The following is a 10633-nucleotide window of genomic DNA, read 5'->3' as shown; positions in this document are numbered from 1 at the left end:
AGAAGAGACAAGGCAGGGATGTGAATCCTCCAGGAACAATGGACAACTGGCACTGACTAAAGGGTGAAGCAAGACTAAATAGCACTGTCCAAATTGCAAAAAGTGAAAACACCTGATAAATGCTGTGATTCAGAGACAGCAGCGCTACCACTTACAACCACCAGAGGGAGCCCAAGAGCAGAATTCACAACAATACCCCCCTCTTGAGGAGGGGTCACCGAACCCTCACCAGAGCCCCCAGGCCGATCCGGACGAGCCAAATGAAAGGCACGAACCAAATCATCAGCATGAACATCGGAGGCAACAACCCAAGAATTATCCTCCTGGCCATAACCCTTCCATTTGACAAGATACTGAAGCCTCCGCCTCGAAAAACGAGAATCCAAAATCTTCTCAACCACATACTCCAACTCCCCATCAATCAACACCGGGGCAGGAGGATCAACAGAGGGAACAACGGGCACCACATATTACCGCAACAAAGATCTATGAAAAACATTATGGATGGAAAAAGAGGCTGGAAGGGCCAAACGAAAAGACACTGGATTGATAATCTCAGAAATCCTATAAGGGCCAATAAACCGAGGCTTAAACTTAGGGGAAGAAACCTTCATAGGGACATGACGGGAAGATAACCAGACCAAATTCCCAACCCGAAGCCGGGAACCAACACAGCGACGACGGTTAGCAAAACGCTGAGCCCCTTCCTGAGACAACACCAAATTGTCAACAACATGAGCCCAAATTTGCTGTAACCTGTCAACCACAGAGTCCACCCCAGGACAATCAGAAGGCTCAACATGCCCTGAAGAAAAACGAGGATGAAAACCAGAGTTACAAAAGAAGGGTGAAACCAAGGTAGCAGAACTAGCCCGATTATTAAGGACAAACTCGGCCAATGGCAAGAAAGCCACCCAATCATCCTGATCAGCAGACACAAAGCATCTCAAATAAGTTTCCAAAGTCTGATTAGTTCGCTCGGTTTGGCCATTTGTCTGAGGATGAAATGCGGAAGAAAAAGACAAATCAATGCCCAGCCTAGCACAAAAGGCCCGCCAAAACCTAGAAACAAACTGGGAACCTCTATCGGACACAATGTTCTCCGGAATGCCATGCAAACGAACCACATGCTGAAAAAACAACAGAACCAAATCAGAAGAGGAAGGCAACTTAGGCAAAGGTACCAAATGAACCATCTTAGAAAACCGGTCACAAACCACCCAGATAACTGACATCCTCTGGGAAACCGGAAGATCAGAAATAAAATCCATAGAAATATGCGTCCAAGGCCTCTCAGGGACCGGCAAAGGCAAAAGCAACCCACTAGCGCGGGAACAGCAAGGCTTGGCCCGCGCACAAGTCCCACAGGACTGCACAAAAGAACGCACATCCCGTGACAAAGAAGGCCACCAAAAGGACCTACCCACCAAATCTCTGGTACCAAAAATCCCAGGATGACCGGCCAACACAGAACAACGAACCTTGGAAATCACTTTACTAGTCCATCTGTCAGGAACAAACAATTTCCCCACTGGACAGCGGTCAGGTTTATCAGCCTGAAATTTCTGAAGAACCCGTCGTAAATCAGGGGAGATGGCAGAAAGAATCACCCCTTCCTTCAGAATACCGACCGGCTCAAGGACCCGAGGAGAATCAGGCAAAAAGCTCCTAGAGAGGGCATCAGCCTTAACATTCTTAGAACCTGGAAGATACGAGACCACAAAATCAAAACGGGAGAATAACAGGGACCATCGGACCTGTCTAGGATTCAGCCGTTTGGCAAACTCGAGATAAATCAGATTCTTATGATCGGTCAAGACCACAATACGGTGCTTGGCCCCCTCAAGCCAATGTCGCCACTCCTCAAATGCCCACTTCATAGCCAACAACTCACGATTGCCGACATCATAATTGTGTTCCGCAGGCGAAAACTTTCGAGAAAAGAAAGCACACGGTTTCATCAAGGAACCATCAGAATTCCTCTGAGACAAAACGGCCCCTGCCCCAATCTCAGAAGCGTCAACCTCAACCTGAAAAGGAAGAGAAACATCCGGCTGACGCAACACAGGGGCAGAAGTAAATCGGCGTTTAAGCTCCTGAAAGGCAGAAACAGCCGCAGAGGACCAATTTGTCACATCAGCGCCTTTCTTCGTCAAATCGGTCAGAGGTTTAAACACACTAGAGAAGTTGGCAATGAAACGGCGATAAAAATTAGCAAAGCCCAAAAATTTCTGAAGGCTCTTCACGGATGTGGGCTGGATCCAATCATGAATGGCCTGAACCTTAACCGGATCCATTTCTATAGATGAGGGAGAAAAAATGAAGCCCAAAAAAGAAATATTCTGTACTCCAAAGAGGCACTTAGACCCCTTCACAAACAAGGCATTATCACGAAGGATCTGAAATACCATCCTGACTTGTTTCACATGAGACTCCCAATCATCTGAAAAAATCAAAATATCATCCAAATATACAGGTCCTTCTCAAAAAATTAGCATATAGTGTTAAATTTCATTATTTACCATAATGTAATGATTACAATTAAACTTTCATATATTATAGATTCATTATCCACCAACTGAAATTTGTCAGGTCTTTTATTGTTTTAATACTGATGATTTTGGCCTACAACTCCTGATAACCCAAAAAACCTGTCTCAATAAATTAGCATATCAAGAAAAGGTTCTCTAAATGACCTATTACCCTAATCTTCTGAATCAACTAATTAACTCTAAACACATGCAAAAGATACCTGAGGCTTTTAAAAACTCCCTGCCTGGTTCATTACTCAAAACCCCCATCATGGGTAAGACTAGCGACCTGACAGATGTCAAGAAGGCCATCATTGACACCCTCAAGCAAGAGGGTAAGACCCAGAAAGAAATTTCTCAACAAATAGGCTGTTCCCAGAGTGCTGTATCAAGGCACCTCAATGGTAAGTCTGTTGGAAGGAAACAATGTGGCAGAAAACACTGTACAACGAGAAGAGGTGACCGGACCCTGAGGAAGATTGTGGAGAAGGACCGATTCCAGACCTTGGGGAACCTGAGGAAGCAGTGGACTGAGTCTGGTGTGGAAAGGCGTGTGCAGGAAATGGGCTACAGGTGCCGCATTCCCCAGGTAAAGCCACTTTTGAACCATAAACAGCGGCAGAAGCGCCTGACCTGGGCTACAGAGAAGCAGCACTGGACTGTTGCTAAGTGGTCCCAAGTACTTTTTTCTGATGAAAGCAAATTTTGCATGTCATTCGGAAATCAAGGTGCCAGAGTCTGGAGGAAGACTGGGGAGAAGGAAATGCCAAAATGCCTGAAGTCCAGTGTCAAGTACCCACAGTCAGTGATGGTGTGGGGTGCCATGTCAGCTGCTGGTGTTGGTGCACTGTGTTTCATCAAGGGCAGGGTCAATGCAGCTAGCTATCAGGAGATTTTGGAGCACTTCATGCTTCCATCGGCTGAAATGCTTTATGGAGATGAAGATTTCATTTTTCAGCACGACCTGGCACCTGCTCACAGTGCCAAAACCACTGGTAAATGGTTTACTGACCATGGTATTACTGTGCTCAATTGGCCAGCCAACTCTCCTGACCTGAACCCCATAGAGAATCTGTGGGATATTGTGAAGAGAAAGTTGAGAGACGCAAGACCCAACACTCTGGATGAGCTTAAGGCCGCTATTGAAGCATCCTGGGCCTCCATAACATCTCAGCAGTGTCACAGGCTGATTGCCTCCATGCCGCGCCGCATTGAAGCAGTCATTTCTGCCAAAGGATTCCCGACAAAGTATTGAGTGCATAACTGAACATTATTATTTGATGGTTTTTTTGTTTGTTATTAAAAAACACTTTTATTTGATTGGACGGGTGAAATATGCTAATTTATTGAGACAGGTTTTTTGGGTTATCAGGAGTTGTAGGCCAAAATCATCAGTATTAAAACAATAAAAGACCTGACAAATTTCAGTTGGTGGATAATGAATCTATAATATATGAAAGTTTAATTGTAATCATTACATTATGGTAAATAATGAAATTTAACACTATATGCTAATTTTTTGAGAAGGACCTGTACAATCATGAATTTATCAAGATAATTCCGAAATATATCATGCATGAAGGACTGAAACACAGATGGAGCATTAGAGTCCGAATGGCATCACAAGGTATTCAAAATGGCCTTCGGGCGTATTAAACGCAGTTTTCCATTCGTCCCCCTGCTGAATACGAACCAGATTATATGCCCCTCGAAGGTCAATCTTAGTAAACCAACTAGCCTCCTTAATCCTAGGAAACAGATCAGAAAGCAAAGGCAAAGGGTATTGGAATTTGACCGTGATCTTATTCAAGAGGCGATAATCAATACAGGGTCTCAAGGAGCCATCTTTTTTGGCAACAAAGAAAAAACCTGCTCCCAATGGTGAAGATGGCCGAATATGCCCCTTCTCCAAGGACTCCTTCACATAGCTCCACATGGCGGTATGTTCTGGCACAGACAGGTTGAAAAGTCGGCCTTTAGGGAACTTACAGCCTGGAATCAAATCAATAGCACAATCACAGTCCCTATGCGGTAGAAGGGAACTGGACTTGGACTCATTGAATACATCCTGGAAATCTGACAGAAACTCAGGAATTTCAGAAGAGGGGGAGGAGGCAATTGCCATCACAGGAACGTCACCATGAACCCCCTGACAACCCCAACTAGTCACAGACATAGATTTCCAATCTAATACCGGATTATGCATCTGTAACTATGGGAAACCCAGCACAATAGCATCATGCAAATTATGCAACACCAGAAAACGACAATCTTCCTGATGGGCTGGCGCCATGCACATGGTCAGCTGTGTCCAAAACTGAGGTTTATTTTTAGCCAACGGTGTAGCATCAATGCCCCTCAAAGGAATAGGACTCTGCAAAGGCTGCAAGGGGAAACCACAACGTCTGGCAAATTCTAAGTCCATTAAATTTAGAGCGGCGCCTGAATCCACAAATGCCATGACAGAAAATGACGATAATGAGCAGATCAGGGTCACAGATAACAGAAATTTAGGTTGTACAGTACTGATGGTAACAGAACCAGTGATTCTCTTGGTACGCTTAGGGCAATCAGAAATAACATGAGCAGAATCGCCGCAGTAAAAACACAACATATTCTGACGTCTGAATCCTTGTCGTTCAGCTCTAGACACAATCTTATCACACTGCCTAGGCTCAGGACTCCGCTCGGAAGACAATGCCATAGTGTGCACAACTCTGCGCTCGCGCAAGCGCCGATCAATCTGAATGGCCAGAGACATAGAATCACTCAGACCAACAGGCGTGGGGAACCCCACCATAACATCTTTAACGGATTCAGAAAGACCCTTTCTGAAGATTGCCGCCAAGGCATCCTCATTCCATTTAGTCAGTACAGACCATTTTCTAAACTTCTGGCAATATGATTCTGCCGCTTCTTGACCCTGAGACAGGGCCAACAAGGTCTTCTCAGCATGATCCACTGAATTAGGTTCGTCATACAATAACCCAAGCGCCTGAAAAAAGGTGTCTACATTAAGCAACGCCAGATTCCCAGGTTCCAGGGCAAATGCCCAATCCTGGGGGTCACCACGCAGCAGAGATATAATTTTAACCTGCTGGATGGGATCACCAGAGGAACGGGGTTTCAGAGAAAAAAACAGTTTACAGTTATTTTTAAAGCTCAGAAATTTGGACCTATCCCCAAAAAAGAAATCAGGAGTTGGAATTCTAGGCTCTAAAACTGGAGTCTGAACGATATAATCGGAAATACCCTGTGCTCTAGCAGCAAGTTGATCCACACGAGAAGCCAATCCCTGAACATCCATACCAGCGCCGAACTCCTGAGCCACCCAGAGGCAAAGGAGGGAAGAGAAAAAAAAAACACAACAGACTACAGAAAAAAAATGGCTCAGCACTTTCCTTCCCTTCTTCTGAGATGCGGTTAACTCATTGTGGGCCAGTTGTACTGTTATGATCTGGTGGCCTAAGAGCAACATGGGACGTACTCTGGAGAAGGTGGAACCTGTACTGACCGCAGACCCTGAACCTAACACCGCAACTAGAAGTAGCCGTGGAATGTACCTAGCGCTCCCTAGACATCTCGACACAGCCGGAGGACTAATTACCCCTAAAGATAGAAAAGGGAAAACTATCTTGCCTCAGAGAAAAACCCCAAAGAACAGGCAGCCCCCCACAAATATTGACTGTGAGAGGAGAGGGGAAAAACATACAGACTGAAATGAGAATTTAGCAAAGGAGGCCACTTCTAGCTAAATACAAAGGACAGGACAGAGTACTATGCGGTCAGTATTAAAACACTAGAAAATATCCACCACAGAAAATACAAAAACTCCACAGCTAATTAAAGACATGGAGGGTATATCTGCATCTCCAGAGATACCAGCTTGGCTAAACAAATCCTTATACAGACCAAGCTGGACAAGACAAAACATGGAAAATAACTGAACAATAAGACCACAGCATGTGGACAGCAAAATCAAGGCCAGAACTTCTTTGTTGAAAAGAACTGCAAAGCCGAAGAGATCAGGCAGGGATGTGAATCCTCCAGGAACAATGGACAACTGGCACTGACTAAAGGGTGAAGCAAGACTAAATAGCCCTGTCCAAATTGCAAAAAGTGAAAACACCTGATAAATGCTGTGATTCAGAGACAGCAGCGCTACAACTTACAACCACCGGAGGGAGCCCAAGAGCAGAATTCACAACAGATTCCTCTCAGTATCAGCAGATTCTTGACAATGTTCATGAATCAGTGACAAAGTTGAAGTTACGCAGGGGATGGATCTTTCAGCAAGACAATGATCCAAAACACCACTCAAAATCTACTCAGGCATTCATGCAGAGGAACAATTACACTGTTCTGGAATGGCCATCCCAGTCCCCAGACCTGAATATCATTGAACATCTGTAGGATCATTTGAAGAGGGCTGTCCATGCCCGGCGACCATCAAACTTAACTGAACTGGAATTGTTTTGTAAAGAGGAATGGTCAAAAATACCTTCATCCAGGAACTCATTAAAAGCTACAGGAAGCGACTAGAGGCTGTTATTTTTGCAAAAGGAGGATCTACTAAATATTAATGTCACTTTTCTGGTGAGGTGCCCATACTTATGCACCTGTCAAATTTTGATTAAATGCAGATTGCACATTTTCTGTTAGTACAATAAACCTCATTTCAAGGCAGAAACATTACTGTATCCAACAGTTATTAGATATATGAAACTGAAATAGCCGTTGCAAAAAAAACAATTTTTATAAAACATTAAGCTTAAGATTAATAGGGGTGCCCAAACTTTTTCATATAACTGTATAAGATTAGTAATGGATAGGTGTCCTCTCCATTACTAAGCCGGCTTAATGTCACCTTACATTAGCAAGGTGACATTAACCCCTTATAATAAAAGTAAACCTAGCACTCAGCTTAAATGCGTGAAGACAAATTTATTGTAGCATGTGAAAAAACGTTTCGGTCCAAACAGAACCTTTGTCAGTATCATTTTGTGCTTAGCATATAGATTACGTAGTTCCCAGTTGAGTCTGTATGTGCTGGGTACTTTAGCGGGAGCCCGCACTTAATGGTACATGGAGACTGATAGAAGATAGGTCAGGTACAGGTGTAACCAAACGCGGAATCCACCGCATGTCTGTAGATTGGGATTTTTTTTTTTTTATAGCCCAACTCTGACTTGTACTTTTCAACAACTTTGTCCCTGACTTGTTTGGAGATCTCCTTGGTCTTCATGGTGTTGTTTGGTTAGTGGTGCGTCTTGCTTAATGGTTTTGCAGCCTCCGTGGAATTTTGAATTGAAGGTATAATCAATCATCAAAAAACATTGCTGTGTCCATTAAGAGGGTAAGTGTAAGATATATGTCCACAAAATATGAAAGCCATCCTTATATTGTCCACTATGCGATATCTATGCAAGGCCATGTTAGTCAATGATGAAATTAAATGTAATTAGAGCATACGTGACAGTTACTTCATAAAGGCAGAAGATGGGGACAGTTAAGTCTATGTCACCTAAAAGTCCAGCACTGTAGTCTAGAAATAAAATGAAAAGGAGGGAAAGCATCAACTTACTGGCAGAAAGTATCCACAGTCTTGAAAAAATACTGTGCACGGATGTGTCAGTTAAAACTTTTTTTTAAAACAGAAAAATCCACTGTTCAGCTGGGGAGGGCGAAGACTTAAAGCTTATATTTTTATTGTTACCTTTGTGTATCGCTGTTATGTCTTCACTAAAAAAGTGCATTCGCTAATTTATCATGAAATACCATATCACAAGTTCTAATATAGTTAAATAGATTGCACCAACATGGAAATTTAAAATCTTAATCAAAATGTAAAAAACAAGCTATCAATGACATTAGTAACCATGAAGAAATACTCAATTCTTAGAATACACTGACGAACATAAGGGTAACAATTAGTGATGAACGAACATTCTTGTATGCTAATATTGTATCTATGTTCGAGTCGCGGTGGCTGCATGTCTCGTGGCTGTTTGACAGCTGCAACACATGCAAGGATTGACTGTTAGGCAATCACTGCATGTGTCGCAGCTGTTGTGAGACATGCAGCCACAGCAACTCGAAAATAATATTTGAGCACGCCGAAGATACTCTATCAGCACACAAGCATACTCGCTCATCAAAGCAACAATGTTTTGAACTTTTGACTTTCAGGCTCCAAATCTCTTCATCCAATACTTCTTCAAACGTGAGACTACCATTATTTTATAGACAATCACCTTGACTATCTCATACCTAAATTTGACTTTCAATTATTTATGATAACTAGTTATGCAGATCATTGTCATGTCACTGCATTGTTACTGTTTTGTTCCTAAAAATATAATTTATTTTTATTATTTTGTTAGTATTTTGTAAATCCATTTTTAGCTTTCAGCACTGCTTGAATCCTTCTGGGCATGCTATGCTCTCGATCAGATTCAAGCAAGTGAAGTGCGCACTAACCCACCCATTAGTGCCCTTGTTCCATGAGCTCGGGGCGCCGATAGGTTGGCAACTGCGTGTCTGCAGAGGACCCCTGTGCTTGTTATTGCAGATCTGCTATGAACGACTACCCGTGGCTGGTGTTCATAGCAGATGATCATTTCTGCTATATGCGTAGCACAAGTGATCAGAAGATTGCACCTTCAAGTCTCCTAAGGAGACTACTGAAGCAAGTTAAAAGTGTAAAAAAATGTTTTTAATTTTAAAAAATATAAATGTTCAAATAACCCACCTTTTACCCAATTAAAAATAAAACAATAAAAAATACACATTTTTGTATTCAGAAACGCCCAATCAAAATATAAAAATAATTAATCAGATTGGTAGCTAGAAAAACAATCAAAATGGCAGAATTATGTTTTTGGTCTCAGGAATATTGAAATGAAATGCAATAACAGGTGATCAAAAGATCATATCTAACCCAAAATGGTATTAATAAAAATGGCAGCTCAGCATGCAAAAATAAGCCCTCATCCAGCTCCAAATCCCCAAAAATTGAGACTCTATAGGTCTCAGAAAATGACGCCATTTATTTAGTTTACAAACTTTGGATTTTTTTTTTTTTTGCAATAAAATAGAACCTATACATGTTTGGTATCTGCGAACTCATAATGACCTGGTGAATCATACTGGCATGTCAGTTTTAGCATTTAGTAAACAAGGTAAAAAAAAAAAAAAAACAGTTGTGGAATTGCACTTTTTTCTTGCAATTTAGCCAGTCCTGGAAGATTTTTCACTTTGTCCACTCCACTATATGATAAAATCAATGATGTCGTTCAAAAGTACAACTCGTCCCACAGGAAACAAGCCCTCATTTGCCCATATTGACTGAAAAAATAAAAAAAGTTTTGGCTCTGGGAAGGGAAGCAAAAAATGAAAACTGAATATCCTAAATTGGTGAAGGGGTTAATATTTGTAGTGTAAATATACTGCAAAATGTAAAGTTAAACACATTTACACTGAAATAATATAAAAAGGCTTGAGCTGGTTCCATTGTGCCACTACCGCCCCTCATGAAGAGCAGGTAAAAAATGTAAGAGCCATACCATTTGTGAGGGGCAAATGGATTTCAGTCACTTAAGAGGAACTGTTCTTCCTATCTCAAAATGGCTAAATTTGTGAGGGCTGGGGAGAATATGTACCTCATCGAAAATCCTAGTCTTTGTAAAAAAAAAAAAATAAAAAAAAAAAAAAAAAATTAAAGTTAATATTTTCTAAAACAAAAGTTATGATTTAAAAGAAACAGAACTAGAATAAAAAAAATCCTAAATGGGATCTGTAAAAGTACTAAACATATTGAAATAGTTTACATTAATATGCAATTCTGTTTGCAAGTATTTAAAATTTGACCGGGCAAGTTGCACGTTGGCAAGAAAAAGCCCACTTCAGTTTTTTTCATATTGAAAAAATAATGACAATGTTTGTCATAATTACTTTATTGTTTGGAAAATAAAGTTCTGTTTAAAATTGTCATCTCTGATTTTTATATTCTTTAGCGTAAGGGGACAAGGCCTCTATGTCATGGGTATATGGGCACAGGTCTACGGGATGGAGCTTGTGTGATGGGTATATGGGCACTGGAC

Source organism: Ranitomeya variabilis, chromosome 3 (genome assembly GCF_051348905.1).
Source record: "Ranitomeya variabilis isolate aRanVar5 chromosome 3, aRanVar5.hap1, whole genome shotgun sequence".
Classification (NCBI taxonomy): Eukaryota; Metazoa; Chordata; class Amphibia; order Anura; family Dendrobatidae; genus Ranitomeya; species Ranitomeya variabilis.
Note: the sequence above shows the minus strand (reverse complement) of the source record.